We start from the raw sequence: 18087 nt of genomic DNA, 5'->3' as shown, positions 1-18087 counted from the left end.
AATTAAATTACATTTTAGCTACGTAGAATAGACGTTGAATTGACGTCTGTGCCCAGTGGGAAATGTATTTCACCCTCTTGATTTCAGTGAGGAGTTTGGTAAATATTTTCCGGACGGGGGCGCTTATTTATGTGCTTGACTGTTGCAAGAGCCCGGAGCAGTGAAAGGGACACTGTCCCTATTCGAATCCCTCTGTCGCACTTGATCCCAGTCGAAATAATCTAACGATAGGGACGGGTCAACTTGGTCAAATAGACGAATCAATCAAAAAGAATCGCTGTTAGTTGTGCATACTCATAGCTTGAAGTATGGTAAAGTGAACATTGGGATATTCTTGGATTTTTTTTCTTTACATCGACCGTTGAGGGGGTAGGCTACTCGTGGAGTTAAAAGGCGGACCACTTGTGTTTGCCCTGGTTCTGTCAGATGAACAAGTCGTAAGAAGTCGACACCACTCGCGCATTTTTCCAGCTGACATCTTAGTGTTAGGTGAGTGTGTTTATAGAATACAATTATTCATTCAATTGTCTGCCTATTATAAAAATGTATTTGATTGCATTTGAGATGTCCTCAATGCTTTTTGGGGATGCATCTCGCACACTGGGACTGGCAAAAAGTTTTGACAAATCGCTATTCAACATATATCATCGTGTTGCTACATCACGTTGGTGTGCAATTCTATTTTATTATGTTTCAATATTAGCCTATTGATAAAAGCTGTTTTTATTTTTACGGAAACCCTCAAGGGAACTAGTTATTTTATTATTTTTGAATGATCTGCTATCTGAAGCGATTTATTATGTGCGGTGTGGTGCACATTTCTGCGATGTTAATATTTGGTCGTTTTCGGCGTGGCAGATGTCTTCTGATGGAGGTGGTTAAGGTGTTTCGGTTTCCAAAGTTTAGTAGTTGTAAGAAGTTCACACCTCTGGAATTCCCTTTTCAAACACGATTTAGTGCATCATTATATCGATGTACCATGCATGCTTGAATAGTTAAAGATTCTCAGGACAGACGTGAATGCTTCATAGCTCCATTTGTTCCCTATTGATTTCACAGGGCTCCGACTCCTGCTGACAGTGTGTGAATGAATGATAGCCTAGCTCTAGTGTAAACCTGCAATGACCCAAAACGCCAATCTGAAGTATGGCACTGAGCTAGAACTGCATTACCATTCGAAATGCATGGAGTGATCTATTGCATGCAATGCATACTGAAATCCTTGTCATAATTGTATTTTTAAACCCTAATTAGCCTATTTATTGGTCACGCAAAGGCTTTTTTTAAATGAGAAATTGAATGACTGTGCAGGATCTTTAAAAAAAAAAGATGTGCTGTTATACATGTATGCCAACCGTGCAATAGGCCACTAAATGCATTTCAATCAAAAATGGTTAGGATTTTACATTAAACGGGCTTCGGTTGTTATGAATGAATACAATATTCCCTGGTCTTTATTTATAAACCTTTTGAGTGCAAAAACCCACTGTTGTGGGCACATCTACAACAGGAAAGTGATCAATGGTCTATTGTCTGAACTAGGGGTGACCACATTTAGTCGACTGGTCAATTGTTTGGTCGATAGGCTTTTGGTCATCAAGATTTTTTTTAGTCGAGCAGCGACAAATACAGCTCAAGTCAGAAGTTTACATACACCTTAGCCAAATCCATTTAAACTCAGTTTTTCACAATTCTTGATATTTAATCAGAGTAAAAATTCCATATCTTAGGTCAGTTAGGATCACCACTTTATTTGAAGAATGTGAAATGTCAGAATAATAGTAGAGAGAATAATTTATTTCAGCTTTTATTTATTTCATCACATTCCCAGTGGGTCAGAAGTTTACATACACTCAATTAGTATTTGGTAGCATTGCCTTTAAATTGTTTAACTTGGGTCAAACGTTCCGGGTAGCCTTCCACAAGCTTCCCACAATAAGTTGGGTGAATTTTGGCCCATTCCTCCTGACACACACACGCTTCCTCACACACGCTTTTTCAGTTTTGCCCACAAATTGTATATAGGTTCGAGGTCAGGGTTTGTGATGGCCACTCCAATACCTTGACTTTGTTGTCCTTAAGCCATTTTGCCACAACTTTGGAAGTATGCTTGGGTTCATTGTCCATTTGGAAGACCCATTTGCGACCAAGCTTTAACTTCCTGACTGATGTCTTGAGATGTTGCTTCAATATATCCACATAATTTTCCTCTTCATGATGTCATCTATTTTGTGAAGTGCACCAGTCCCTCCTGCAGCAAAGCACCCCCACAACATGATGCTGCCACCCCCGTGCTTCAAGGTTGGGAAGGTGTTCTTCGGCTTGCAAGCCTCCCCCCTTTTCCTCCAAACATAATGATGGTCATTATGGCCAAACAGTTCTATTTTTGTTTCATCAGACCAGAGGACATTTCTCCAAAAAGTATGATCTTTGTCCCCATGTGCAGTTGCAAACAGTAGTCTGGCTTTTTTATGGTGGTTTTGGAGCTGTGGCTTCTTCCTTGCTGAGCGGCCTTTCAGGTTATGTCGGTATAGGACTCGTTTTACTGTGGATATAGATACTTTTGTACCTGTTTCCTCCAGCATCTTCACAAGGTCCTTTGCTGTTGTTCTGGGATTGATTTGCACTTTTCACACCAAAGTACGTTTATCTCTAGGAGACAGAACACATCTCTTTCCTGAGTGGTATGACGGCTGCGTGGTCCCATGGTGTTTATACTTGTGTACTATTGTTTGTACAGATGAACGTGGTACCTTCAGGCATTTGGAAATTGCTCCCAAGGATGAACCAGACTTGTGGAGGTCTACCATTTTTGGCTGATTTCTTTAGATTTTCCCATGATTTCAAGCAATGAGGCACTGTTTGAAGGTAGGCCTTGAAATACATCCACAGGTACACCTCCAATTGACTCAAATTATATCAAATTGCCTATCAGAATCTTCTAAAGCCATGACATCCTTTTCTGGAATTTTCCAAGATGTTTAAAGGCACAGCCAACTTAGTATATGTAAACTTCTGACCCACTGGAATTGTGATACAGTGAATTCTAAGTTAAATCATCTGTCTGTAAACAGTTGTTGGAAAAATTACTTGTGTCATGCACAAAGTAGATGTCCTAACCGACTTGCCAAAACTATAGTTTGTTAACAAGAAATTTGTGGAGTGGTTGAAAAACGAGTTTTAAGCGTATGTAAACTTCCGACTTAACATATGTCTGTCTGTCTGTCTGTCTGTCTGTCTGTCTGTCTGTCTGTCTGTCTGTCTGTCTGTCTGTCTGTCTGTCTGTCTGTATTCACGCCTGTCTGAGTGGACTAATCCGTTGGGAGGCCGCAGGGATGGCACACCATTTACCGTTAATTCCCATAATTGCTAATCTACAATATTTGTTTGGTTATGCTCATTTCTGTTAATATATTATTATTACAGTATCACCGTTGTCATTGTAGGAGAGGACACGTTGTTTGCAGAGTACACAGCCTAGGTTACACTTGTGAGAAACAAGTTTTGGTTTATTTTATTCTATTTACGAGTTGTCAATTTCGTCATTGTCTTTTGTTTGGAGTGCTCCAGTCAGTGTTGAATAAGGACACGCACCTGATTACACATATAGAAGTTGGACTAGTCTACCTGACCTGCTTGCAAATGTTGGCCTATAAATGTCCCCATTTGGGGATCTGATACTGTTTCTGATTGTCTTAATTTACCATCTCTGAGGCGCTTCTCAAAGTAATTTTTTCTTTGCCTTTAAACAAGTAAACAAAGTCTGTTTTTACATCCATTGAGAATGACGATAGTTCCTCAACTTAATCTTTCCAGCTGTCTCCCTTTCGATGACCACTCAGCATGAAAGGGGATTTTTTGTTGTTGAATGCTCTGATCCGGTGGAAACATCACAAAATAGGCCAACCTGTTTACTTCCTTGTCATAAAATAGGCCTGCCTGATTACTTCCCAGGCACCTATGATGTGGATGTCGATTAAGGCAGCCCCCCGCACCTCTCTGATTCAGAGGGGTTGGGTTAAACACTGAAGACACATTTCAGTTGAATGCATTCAGTTGTACAGCTGACCAGGTATCCCCATTGTCTTATCCCTTGTGGAAACAGCCTACAGCAGTGTCTGTCTGTCTGGAGCTCATTGACCCAGGAAACTCTGAGGGCCCAGAATATTTTATACAATGTTGCAAGTTTGCTAGCATGAGCTTTGCACTGGACCAGGCTAATACAATAGTTGATACAATGTTTTAAGTTCCTTGCAGACAGGCTGTGTGTAGCCAATGTGATTTATAGGATATTTATTTTTATCAAGATATTTTCTACCTGTGGGCAGCGATGTTTGTTTGTTGGCTTTATGAAGGCTATTTTTACGTATTGGCAATGGCAATAGAGTTTACTTTTAGATTTGTCATTTTCATTTAGATTTAATTTTGATTAACCACATTACATTGATTTTGAGCTATGAAGACTTTATTATAAAATAAATTAAACTGTTTCACAAAAATGTGCATATGAAAACCATAACTGGCATGCAGATCAGTAGAAATGGTACGATAACCGGGCACTCCAAATTTTAAAAGGTTGCCGACCGATGGTGTAGCCTATTACCGGCAACTTCAGGAGCCTAATAGCAGAATCTGCGAAGGCCAGCAGCAGCGGCAGGAGGAGGGTCGGGAACAGGTTTTTTCTTCTGGTTAGGCTATATTGATCTTTCTAATCACAGTGCTTAAAGCATCAGACAAACTCAGTAGCCTACATATAGTTGATTTTATTCAAACAGGTTGTGTCTATTTATGGAAAAATACACATTTTAAAATTGAACCAATCGATTGGTTGAAAGAACACACGACTCTTGGTTGACTCAGATTATTTTTAGTCGGTGACAGCCCTAGTCTGATCTATTCCTAATGGTTGGAAATGTAACATCATGTCTCAATCCTCCTGATTCCTGTCTTGTTGCCCGATCAAGGGCTGGGCGATATGGCCAAAATATCATGTCACAGTATTTTTCAATGTTTTTGACAGTAGGCTGCTGTAGAGGTATTTGACGGTATTTCATCTTTCTGAATAATAAAAGTGTAAATATGCTTTATGAGTATTGCATGACCCTAGGATGGCAGTACATTAATACTAAACTGTTTTAATGTCTTTCTCTATTCTGATTGTTTTATACTCAACCAAATTCGGACAAAACTGACAGTGTATTTCAACATAACACGTTGGGGAGCGATAAAACAAATGGAGACCCATTAATTTTCAATGGAGGGAAGTGAAGTAGGCAGTTGGGCAATAGCATGGGCGAGGGTCATGGCTAGAAGGGATCCAGCTTTTGTCAAAATAACATCAAAAGTGTTGTTTTTTGCATTTGAGCAAACCCTAACCCTTTTCCTAACCTTAACCAAATTATCCTAACCTGCTACATTAATTCTCCTAACCTGCTATGTAAGTTCTCCTAACCTGCTACAAAAAGTGAAATCTTGACAAAAGCTGGATGACTTCTAGCCATGACCATGGGCGAGGGAGCATGAAGAGGGCGGGACCAAAGTTGTTGGAGTGTAGGTCTAGTACATGGTGATTCACTATTCTAAATCCATTATCTCTGTTATTCTATGGAGTGTAGGTCTAGTACATGGTGATTCACTATTCTAAATCCATTATCTCTGTTATTCTATGGAGTGTAGGTCTAGTACATGGTGATTCACTATTCTAAATCCATTATCTCTGTTATTCTATGGAGTGTAGGTCTAGTACATGGTGATTCACTATTCTAAATCCATTATCTCTGTTATTCTATGGAGTGTAGGTCTAGTACATGGTGATTCACTATTCTAAATCCATTATCTCTGTTATTCTATGGAGTGTAGGTCTAGTACATGGTGATTCACTATTCTAAATCCATTATCTCTGTTATTCTATGGAGTGTAGGTCTAGTACATGGTGATTCACTATTCTAAATCCGGTACAGGGTGAGCAGAGATGAGCTGAAGAGAATATAGTTTTACAGACGTCATACTTTGTTTCCCCCTGTATATTATACTTCATCAGTGATAGGGATCCATTAGAAATAAGTATAGTGAACAGCATTGGACTTTAGAGGCCACTTCTGTAATGCAGGCTGATTGGCATACGGTACGTGATGTACCTTATGTTGCTGAAAACAAGAGTTTTATAGACGAGGACAGAAGTGGACCATTAAATCTACCTTCTACCAGTCAAGCTCTATGAAACCCTTAAATACACACATGCATACACACACACACACACACACACACACACACACACACACACACACACACACACACACACACACACACACACACACACACACACACACACACACACACACACACACGCACACGCTCCAATCTCAGGCTGCAGTGATGGGCCTGTCACTCCCAGTGTGGTGTGGGAACAGCAGTAAGAATTGAGAGGAGAGGATAGTGGTCCTCAGGATACAGAGTGGGTTGAAAAGGGCTTTTCATTTATTATAATCTAGTGGTGTCCAACATGCGAGGGGATCCAATCTAGAAAGTGTGTGGTTTGAGTGAATAATAAAAAGTACAAATATTTTTTTTTGGTGGGGAGTGGGGACGAATTCAATATACTTAAATTACTAAAACCAAATTGAAACTGTGTATAAATTATAAATTATAAAACTGTGTATAAATTATAATGGACCTAGTACATGGTGATTCACTATTCTAAATCCGGTACAGGGTGAGCAGAGATGAGCTGAAGAGAATATAGTTTTACAGACGTCATACTTTGTTTCCCCCTGTATATTATACTTCATCAGTTATAGGGATCCTTTAGAAATAAGTATAGTGAACAGTTTCTTGACCATGTCCAGCTTGCTAATAATCACAAAATGAATGTTAGTCAGGAAGCATCGGAAATTCCCAAAACAATGGATAGAGGACTTTTTTTTACAAATTTTGACCTTGAGGAAATATAACGAATATTCAGTGCAGCCCTCTGGACCTCATTGAAGATCGAATGCGGCCCCGGGGCAAAATTAGTTTGACACAGTTATAAACACTTTAAATGTGGCTTGGTTAGATCTCTAACCAAACAATGCCATTTAGAGAGGTTTGAAGAAGTGAAAAAAAATAAGTTGAAAATCAAATTTTATGTAGGTGGTGGGTGTTACTTTAAATGTTTTGTATTTATTTTTACTTAACCTTTATTTAACTAGGCAAGTGACTTAAGAACAAATTCTTATTTTACAATGACTGCCTACCCCAGCCAAACCCTCCCCTAACCTGGACGACGCTGGGCCAATTGTGCGCCGCCCTAATCACAGCCGGTTGTGATACAGCCCGGGATCGGACCAGGGTCTGTAGTGACGCCTCTAGCACTGAAGTGCAGTGCCTTACACCGCTGTGCCACTCGCGCTCATGTTTGATTGTATTGTAATACACACAGCACACATTACAGAAATATTACGCATAGGGCCCTCAAAGACTGGAACCGGCCCTGTCTTACTTTCACACAAATGAGTTAGACCCAGCCTACTATGTTATAATGTAAAATCCACACATTTTTTTCAGTAATCTGCTGCCTTGGCTAGGGTTTCTAGAACACAATGGGAAGATTGGTGAGACGTCATAAAGATGTGTTTCAGGTAAAAGAATGAACATAGCAGCTATTCACACACAAAACTAAGGACGGAATTCTACACAGCAGACATTTTCCATGCGCGGCTCAATTAACAGACGTGCAGAGATTCAGTATCAAATTGATTACTCTCTATTTCTCACTCTCACACATATGAAAACTGAAAACATACACAAACACCATATTCTACCAGTTGCTGTCTGTCACACTCACACATACATCCACTTGCCTTCCCATAGCAGGGCTTGCAGATGTTTGTACTGATCCCCTTCCAGACTCACTGTGCTGACTGGGAGTTTTCCAATCCTCTGAAATAAGAGCAGGCCTGCATGCCTTTACGCACACGCATGCACACACACACACACAGCACTTCCCACTCAGGCCTTGCCTACTGGCACAAAAGATAGACTGGTGTATAATCCAAGCACCTCCATCTGATTTGAAAGTTAACATATTTCTATACAACACTGGAAAGCAGGAGGACACCCTGTAGTCAAACTATCCCTGTCCTGGTCTGAAGTAGGGATGTGACAAATGGACAATTTTGCATTTTTTTAAACAGTTAAAAAAAAAAAAATCTGTTTTCTGTTAAAACAGTAAGAAAAAACCCATACAATTCCACCTCAATTCACAATGCAGAATAATGGTCCTATTACATATGTATGACCTCTAGGGCCGGCCAATGAAGCTCTATCTACCACGACCTTTTACAGACATAATACAGCTACAGTAACATGTCGACAGCAACAATTGATAACTTTCCAGACAATTAGAAGCGTCTGTACCTTTTCAGACAGTAGAATTCTGCTCCGGTATAGACTGTTCTTTATAGAGGGCTTGCAGTTGCGTCACAAATCACCTAGCAACCAAAATCAATCTGTTGGAAGTCCTCTAATCGTCCACATGGCTGGCTGCCTTTTGCAACCACTGGAAACTTCATTTTTCTAAGGACCTAGAGAAAATGGAGGCAGTGGGAGAACCTACTCAAGTAAGTAAATATATTTTGAAAATGATCAATGTAAGAAACGTAGTGTACAGGCTTACTCAAATAAGCTGCTAATGTAATGTTCACTAGTTAGCTAGCTACAGTATGTAAAGTTAGCTAAGTGAGTTAAATATCACCAGCTTGCTAACTTCCTACTGTATTAGCTAGTTAGCTACCTATCTTGATGTATTTATCGTTGCACTGTAGCTCTAAATTAATTTGTAGCTTGGTAGCTAGTTAACAGCCATGAAGGGTGAACGGATTAGCCAGCAGTTCCAGCTGTCTGAGAAGGCAGAGTAGGCTACTCTGGGTAGGCATGTACATTACCTTTGTGGAAGGACATTATGAAACTATTCTCTTGTTCCAGTCCCTAGCAAGGAAAAACTGAGGACAGAGAGATACTGTATAGCAACATAATATTCAGCGCTGTCTAATTTGAGTATAATGAAGCATGTTTCTTTGATGTTTTCTGTCTTCAGAGAGAGCCATAAAACCCTGTCTGCAGATGAAGAGGTCCCAATGAATGTCACAAGAAAATAAGAGTACATCCTTGTATACCATGGATCATGTGTACCTATGATAGCACATTTTTGTGAACAAAAATACAGTTTAAAAGTTACACACAATGTATAATCCTATCACAACTGGAGCAGGCCAACCCTGCTGGTTGTGCATGCCTCTGTTCCAGCCCAGCACTGACACACTTGAAGGTGCTCTCTATGTAAATGGCACAACAGAATCATTCAGATTGTCCGAAGCCCAGCCTATGACAACCATCTCGTATAACTGAGGGATGTCTCCTTTAATATCTGAAAAAGGACAAAGTAGAAACTGATGCTGCTGCAGCATTGCTCATTTTCACAGTGGGAATGGGTTTCTTGATAGAGGTCAGCTGGTTGAACCTACAGTAGTACATAACAAATGAAAAGCACTCCTGATGTTAGAATCACTTTCTCAGGTCAGCTATACCATCAGGTCTTTTAAGTGTTGTTTGGCTGTGTTTAATTCATGCAGGTGTTTTAATGTCATAAAGAACAACCAATAGTCAACACAGCAGGTTGTCCTATCCCGTTGAGGCCTTTGTTCTATGTCCATACATTTTCCCTCTTATGAATGAAGATCTCAACAAATTATCATTGGGTTATTATATGAATACATGATAACCACTGTTTTATTTTGACAATAATGTCCTCCAGGATATATGGACGTCATATCGTACAACAACCTCCTTTTTCAGGAGGGATCCAGCTTTGGTCAAATTAACTTAATATTTGACATTTCGTAGCAAGTTAGGAGAATTTACGCAGCAGGTTACGAGAATGAACGTAGCAGGTTAGGATCATTAAATTAAGGTTAGGAATAGGGTTAGGGTAAGCTAAAGTGCAAAAAATTACTTTGACGTTAATTTGACAGAAGCTGGGGCCCTTTTAGCCGGGACCCCTTTTTGGCCTAGGTTACATTCAAGACAAGGTCGTTTTTATTGAACAATCATGGTGAAAACTCATGTGACCAATGCTAAGACTGCAAGCTATCTAGCTAGCTAATTTTGGCTAACTTACTGTAGTGTTGTTGTTAACACCTTGTTAGCATAACATCTAAATTAAACTCGGGTTCAGGTTTTAACGTGCAAAAAGGTTTATTCACTTTTTTGACAGTTCTTGAGTCTTAGCTCATTGGTATCACCAACGGTGTTTCATGAGTTTGGGGAATCTGTATACCTTTTTTTCCTGTTGTCTTTCCTGCCTTGTTAGAGCAGCCAAATAATCCACAGAAAATGACCGTGGTGATGAATCAACTAGTTTTAGGCACTGCAGTTTGGGTTAACGGAAGAATTAATGCAGTGGTCTTCCAACATGGCCCCCAGGAGGCGTCGTACGTTAACGGCAAGCCTTGGAATGTTTCCCTGACAACAATAAACATTGCTGATAGATGTGCTGCTGTATTTTTTTCCTGCTGTTTTTTTATGGTATGGTAGCTAGATGTTTTCTTTCTACTATACTGAACAAAAATATAAACGCAACATGCAAGAATTTCAAAGATTTTGCTGAGTTACAGTTCATATAAGGAAATCCGTCAATTGAAATAAATTCATTAGGCCCTAATCTATGGATTTCAAATGACTGGGCAGGAGCGCAGCCATGAGTGGGCCTGGGACGGCATAGGCCTACCCATTTGGGAGCCAGGCCCAGCCGACCAGAATGAGTTTTTCCCCACGAAAGGGCTTTATTACAGACAGAAATACTCGTCGCCCTCCCTCCCCTCAGACGATCCCGCAGGTCAAAAAGCCGGATGTGGAATGGGCTGGCATGGTTACACGTGGTCTACGGTTGTGAGGCTGACAACTTCTCTAAAATGACATTGGTGGTTTATGGTAGAGAAATTAACATTGAATTCTCTGGCAACAGCTCTTGTGAACATTCCTGCAGTCAGCATGTCAAATGCACGCTCCCTCAAAACTTGAGACATCTGTGGCATTGTGTTTTTTTTACAAAACTGCACATTTTAGAGTGGCCTTTTATTGTCGCCAGCACAAGGTGCACCTGTGTAATGATCATGCTGTTTAATCAGCTTCTTGATATGCCACACCTGTTAGGTGGATGGATTATCTTGACAGGCTAAAATGCTCACTAACTGGGATGTAAACAAATTTGAGAGAAATAAGCTTTTTGTGCATATGGTTCATTTCGGGGATCTTTTATTTCAGCTCATGAAACATGGGTCCAACCCTTTTCATGTTGAGTTTTATATTTTTGTTCAGTGTAAATGTCTTGGTAAGTCCCGGTATTTAACAAACTTTAAAGTACTTTTTTTGGAGAAGGTTGGTCTGTGCACAGGTAGGCAGGCTGCACGCAGCAGCTCAAGATTATTTGATTGACATTTCTGGTCGCCTAGTAATGGAACTTCAGAAGCGGCATTCCTTTACAGACAAGTAAAATGTTTCATATCTCCAGAGAAGGTTTCGTGTTGGCATTTAAAAAATACGTAGTGTAGCCTACCCTAACAGACAAGCAAACATGTCGTAGCCGAGATGCTTTTAAGGGGCCACATTTCATTGTCTGAAAAAGGTAATCGATACAAGCTACCGGTAGCCTACTGTAATTCTAATATTGATACAAAAAAAGAAAAACACTCACTCAGCAATAAAGAGTAAGTACCCTGAGCTTGCAAGACTGGCCCGAAGATATCTCTGTATCCCAGCAACATCAGTGCCATGAATAGGCTAGGATATTCTACAAACAGACTGAACACACACTTGCATCATTAGCAAAGAGAAAGAGCAGGCAGGCCAGCGCGAGGGAGAGAGAAGTAGGAGCATGCAAGGAAATAAGAGGAAGGGAGGTAGAGGGAGGGAAAGAAGGAGAACGGATGGAGGGAGAAAGAAACCAGGTGAAGGGGGAGAATCAAGAATGCCACAGTGACCTGTTGCCACTAGGAAAAAGCAACCAGTGGAGCGCAAACATTGTAAATACAACCAACCAATATTTATCTGTTTATTTATTTCCCCTTCCATTCATACTACAACTATTTGCACACTGTTACAACACTACATGGCTAATAATAGAACATTTGAGATGTCTTTATTAGAGGTCGACCGATTATGATTTTTCAACGCCGATGCCGATTATTGGAGGGCCAAAGAAAAGTCTTTTAATTTATTTGTAATAATGACAATTACAACAATACTGAATGAACACTTATTTTAACTTAATATAATACATCAATAAAATCAATTTAGCCTCAAATAAATAATGAAACATGTTCAATTTGTTTTAAATAATGTAAAAACAAAGTGTTGGAGAAGAAAGTAAAAGTGCAGTATCAGTCATGTAAGAAAGCTAACGTTTAAGTGCCTTGCTCAGAACATGAGAAGATATGAAAGCTGGTGGTTCCTTTTAACATGAGTCTTCAATATTGCCAGGTAAGAAGTTTTAGGTTGTAGTTATTATAGCAATTATAGGACTATTCCTCTCTATACGATTTGTATTTCATATACCTTTGACTATTGGATGTTCTTATAGGCACTTTAGTATTGCCAGTGTAACAGTATAGCTTCTGTCCCTCTCCTCGCTCCTACCTGGGCTCGAACCAGGAACACATCGACAACAGCCACCCTCGAAGCAGCGTTACCCATGCAGAGCAAGGGGAACAACTACTCCAAGTCTCAGAGCGAGTGACGTTTGAAACGCTATTAGCCCGCACCCGCTAATTAGCTAGCCATTTCACGTCGGTTACACCAGCCTAATCTCGGGAGTTCATAGGCTTGAAGTCATAAACAGCGCAATGCTTGAAGCATTGCGAAGAGCTGCTGGTAAAATGCACAAAAGTGCTGTTTGAATGAATGCTTACGAGCCTGCTGGTGCCTACCACCGCTCAGTCAGACTGCTCTATCAAATCATAGACTTAATTATAATATAATAAACACACAGGAATACGAGCCTTAGGTCATTAATATGGTCGAATCCGGAAACTCATCTCGAAAACAAAAAAACGTTTTTCCTTTCAGTGATATACGGAAACATTCCTGTATTTTATTTAACGGGTGGGATCCCTAAGTTTAAATATTCCTGTTACATTGCACAACCTTCAATGTTATGTCATAATTCTGGCAAATTAGTTCGCAACGAGCCAGGCGGCCCAAGCCGTTGCATATACCCTGACTCTGCGTGCAATGAACGCAAGAGAAGTGACACAATTTCACCTGGTTAATATTGCCTGCTAACCTGGATTTCTTTTAGCTAAATATGCAGGTTAAAAAATATATACTTCTGTGTATTGGTTTTAAGAAAGGCATTGATGTTTATGGTTAGGTACAGTTGCGCAACGAAAGTGCTTTTTTCGCAAATGCGCTTTGTTAAATCATCCCCCGTTTGGCGAAGTCGGCTGTCTTTGTTAGGAAGAAATAGTCTTCACAGTACGCAATGAGCCAGGCGGCCCAAACTGCTGCATATACCCTGACTCTGTTTGCAAGAGAAGTGACACATTTTCCCTAGTTAATAGAAATTCATGTTAGCAGGCAATATTAACTAAATAGGCAGGTTTAAAAATATATACTTGTGTATTGATTTTAAGAAAGGCATTGATGTTTATGGTTAGGTACACATTGGAGCAACGTGTACCTAAGTGATTATATGCAACGCAGGACAGGCTAGATAAACTAGTAATATCATCAACCATGTGTAGTTAACTAGTGATTATGATTGATTGTTTTTTATAAGATAAGTTAAATGCTAGCTAGCAACTTCCCTTAGCTTCTTACTGCATTCGCGTAACCTCGTGGAGTGCAATGTAAAGCAGGTGGTTAGAGCGTTGGACTAGTTAACCGTAAGGTTGCAAGATTGAATCCCCGAGCTGACAAGCTAAAAATCTGTCATTCTGCCCCTGAACAAGGCAGTTAACCCACTGTTCCTAGGCCGTCATTGAAAATAAGAATGTGTTCTTAACTGACTTGCCTAGTTAAATAGGTGTTACATTTTTTATTTTAATAAAAAAAAATGTATATGTGTATATATATATGTATGTATGTATATATATATATATATATGTGTGTGTGTGTGTGTGTGTGTGTGTGTGTGTGTGTGTGTGTATGTATATATGTGTGTGTATATATATATATATATATATATATGTATGTATGTATGTATGTATATATATATATATATATATATATATATATATATATATATATATATATATATATATATAGTATGTGTATATATGTGTATGTATGTATATGTGTGTGTATGTATGTATATGTATATATATATATATATATATGTGTATGTGTATATATATATTATATATATGTATGTATATATGTGTGTATGTATATATATATATGTGTGTATGTATGTATGTATGTATATATATATATATATATATATATATATATATATATACAAAATAAATAAAAATACATATACACATATACACACACATATATATATTATATATATATATATATATATATATATATATATATATATATATATATATATATATACACACACAACATTTTTAAAAATAACAAAAAAAATACAAAATAAAATAAATAAATAAAAATTGGCCAAATCGGCATCCAAAAATACCGATTTCCGATTATGAAAACTTGAAATCGGCCCTAATTAAATGGCCATTCCGATTAATCGGTCGACCTCTAGTCTTTATCCTTTTGAAACCTTTGTGTGTGTGGTGTTTATTTCTGATTGCTTATTTCACTTTTGTTTTTCACTTGCTTTGGCAATGTTATAATAAAAGCCCCTTAAATTGATTTGAGAGGAGGGTGAGGGAGAGGAGGGGCAGGCTGGCCGGAGGGAGGGGCGGAGGGGCAGGCAGGACAGCCTGAGGGAGGGAGAGAGAGGACGTGCAGGCAGGACCGAGCGCCAATGTCTTGGTAATATGCATCTTGCAATGTCTTGTTTTGCATGCCTCTTCCTCTCTGGTTTTATTTAAATTACACAACTTTCCCCAGGCCTTTATAGCCTATCGTCTAGAAAATGTTAAGGATCCCAACTTTGTTTAAGCGTTCACACCCCTAGACTGAAGAGAACATTCCTGCCTATGTGGTTCACACACACACACACCAATGTGTTCTATCCATTGCCACATCTGTAGGACATGCACACTCATGTTGTAGGCGGTGTGGTGTTTGCTCAAGTCTTTAACTTACTGATGAAAAAAAACTATTTGCAAAAAACTATTTGCAAACTTCTGCAGTTGGTGGGGGCAATGGCGAACCTTAAACTTTGCATTTTGGTTCAATAGCTTCTAGATTGACTGCCATAGAATTTTAGCCGCATCACAATCCAAAGAGGCTCCAAGTCTAGTCGGCAGGTAGCCTATTGGCCAAACCTGTTTTGGTTTCTACATGGTTCCATATATATTATTTCATAGTTTTGATGTCTTCACTATTATTCTACAATGTAGGAAATAATAAAAATAAAGAAAAACCTTGAATGAGTAGGTGTGTCAACTTTTGACTGGTACTGTGCGTACGTGCATACACAGTGTTTCCTATGTATGTATGTATGTATGTATGTATGTATGTATGTATGTATGTATGTATGTATGTATGTATGTATGTATGTATGTATGTATGTATGTATGTATGTATGTATGTATGTATGTATGTATGTATGTATGTATGTATGTATGTATGTATGTACTACCGTTCAAAAAACACACTAATGTACTTGTCCTCTTGCTCAGTTGTGCACCAGGGCCTCTCACTCTTTCTATTCTGGTTAGAGCCAGTTTGTGCTGTTCTGTGAAGGGAGTAGTACACAGCGTTGTACGAGATCTTCAGTTTCTGGACAATTTCTCGCATGGAATATAGCCTTCATTTCTCAGAACAAGAATAGACTGAAGAGTTTCCATTTTGAGCCTGTAATCGAACCCACAAATGCTGATGCTCCAGGAAGGACAGTTTTATTGCTTCTTTAATCAGAACCACAGTTTTCTGCTGTGCTAACAATTGTGAAAGGGTTTTCTAATGATCAATTAGCCTTTAAAAATTATAAACTTCGATTATCTAACACAACGTGCCATTGGAACACAGGAGTGATGGTTGCTGATAATGGGCCTCTGTACGCCTATGTAGATATTCCATAAGAAAATCAGCCATTTCCAGCTACAATAGTCATTTACAGCATTAGCAATGTCAACACTGTATTTCTGATCAATTTGATGTTAATGGGGGGGAAAAAGCTATTTTCTTTCAAAAACAAGGACATTTCTAAGTGACCCCAAACTTTTGTTTGTGTGGGTTGAGAGGTGGGTTAAAATTGCTTGTCGTCACAGAACTAGGATCAGTTTATTATCCTCTAACCTTATCAATTAGGCTTGTCGGTGTAACACAAAACTGAACTTGGAACTGTATCTTGAGGCAAGTTCCAAACATTTTGAAATGTAGGAATCTATGAAACGTGACTGGGTCTCGAGAGTTTCTTCCAGAGGAAAGAAACATGTTGGTGGTGAGCTGGGTTTCATCTGCTATTTATGAAGGAGCTTACAGACAGGCTTGCCAGAGAGCTGTTGAGGATTAAAGTGGACAATGTCAATATACAGGGCCTGGGTTACTAAGCTTTTGACTCAGGGCAAAGTTATAGCACCGCTTCAATCTAGAACCAAGGGCTTCATTTGGCAACGTGAAGAAAAAAAATGCTGTATAACTTTAATTTCAAAAGCTCTCTCTTTATGATGTCTTGAAGTTGGTGGTGAGAATTTATGCCGGTTTGATGCAGATTATAGGTAGCACACACATTTAGGTGAGAATGAGATCACCCTCACACACTCTTGGAGGGATGTCTCCATGTTGTGATGATTGAGTTGACTCTTGACCCTTGATTAGGTGTCAACATCATTCTACAGATGAAGAACCAGCAGGCCACACACACACACACTACACTAAGATAGGAGTGACGAGCTGGAGAGCCAAGTGATCCATGTCAGGCTCTCAAATAAACCTTGCACACGCTCACACTCACTCACGAACGAGAGGAGAGGAGAGAGGAACGAGAGGGGGGGTGAGAGGAGGAGGAGGAGGAGGAGGAGGAGAGGGGGGGTGAGAGGAGGAGAGGGGGGGTGAGAGGAGGGAACGAGAGGGGGGAGGGCGCGAGAGAAGGGGGGAGGGCGAGAGCGAGAGAACGAGCGAGGGGGGGAAGGAGAGGGAGAGAACGAGAGCGGGGGGTAGGAGAGAACGAGAGCGAGAGGGGGGAGGACAGGGGGTGCGAGAACGAGAGGGGGTGAGCGAATGAGGGGGTGGAGAGAGCGGGAGAGGGGGGTGGAGAGAGCAGGAGAGGGGGGCGAGAGAGAACGAGAGAGGGGGGCGAGAGAGATTATTATTTCACTTATAATTCACTGTATCACAATTCCAGTGGTTCAGAAGTTTACATACACTAAGTTGACTGTGCCTTTAAACAGCTTGGAAAATTCTGATAGGCTAATTGACATTGAGTCAATTGGAGGTGTACCTGTGGATGTATTTCAAGGCCTACCTTCAAACTCAGTGCCTCTTTGCTTGACATCATAGGAAAATCAAAAGAAATCAGCCAAGACCTCAGAAAAAAATTGTAGACCTCCAAAAGTCTGGTTCATCTTTGGGAGCAATTGCCAAACACCTGAAGGTACCACGTTCATCTGTACAAACAATAGTACGCAAGTATAAACACCATGGGACCATGCAGCCGTCATAGCGCTCAGGAAGGAGACGCGTTCTGTCTCCTAGAGTTGAACGTACTTTGGTGCAAAAAGTGAAAATCAATCCCAGAACAACAGCAAAGGACCTTGTGAAGATGCTGGAGGAAACAGGTACAAAAGTATCTATATCTACAGTAAAACGAGTCCTATATCAACATAACCTGAAAGGCCGCTCAGCAAGGAAGAAGCCACAGCTCCAAAACTGCCATAAAAAAAGCCAGACTGCAGTTTGCAACTGCACATGGGGACAAAGATCGTACTTTTTGGAGAAATGTCCTCTGGTCTGATGAAACAA

The 18087-nt window shown here is 39.8% G+C and overlaps 1 protein-coding gene across 1 annotated transcript in view; it reads left to right on the top strand.

The window, feature by feature from the left end:
- Positions 1-123: 123 nt before the first annotated feature.
- Positions 124-18087, top strand: part of LOC115200461 (growth hormone receptor) — a 59852-nt gene continuing 41888 nt past the window's right edge. Inside the window, exon 1 of the mRNA XM_029763554.1 lies at positions 124-489. The gene's annotated coding sequence lies outside the window, so the exon portion shown is untranslated. The remainder of the gene's footprint in view (positions 490-18087) is intronic.

Source organism: Salmo trutta, chromosome 9 (genome assembly GCF_901001165.1).
Source record: "Salmo trutta chromosome 9, fSalTru1.1, whole genome shotgun sequence".
In the NCBI taxonomy this organism is placed as follows: domain Eukaryota; kingdom Metazoa; phylum Chordata; class Actinopteri; order Salmoniformes; family Salmonidae; genus Salmo; species Salmo trutta.
Note: the sequence above shows the minus strand (reverse complement) of the source record. Positions and strands in the feature narration are given on the sequence as shown.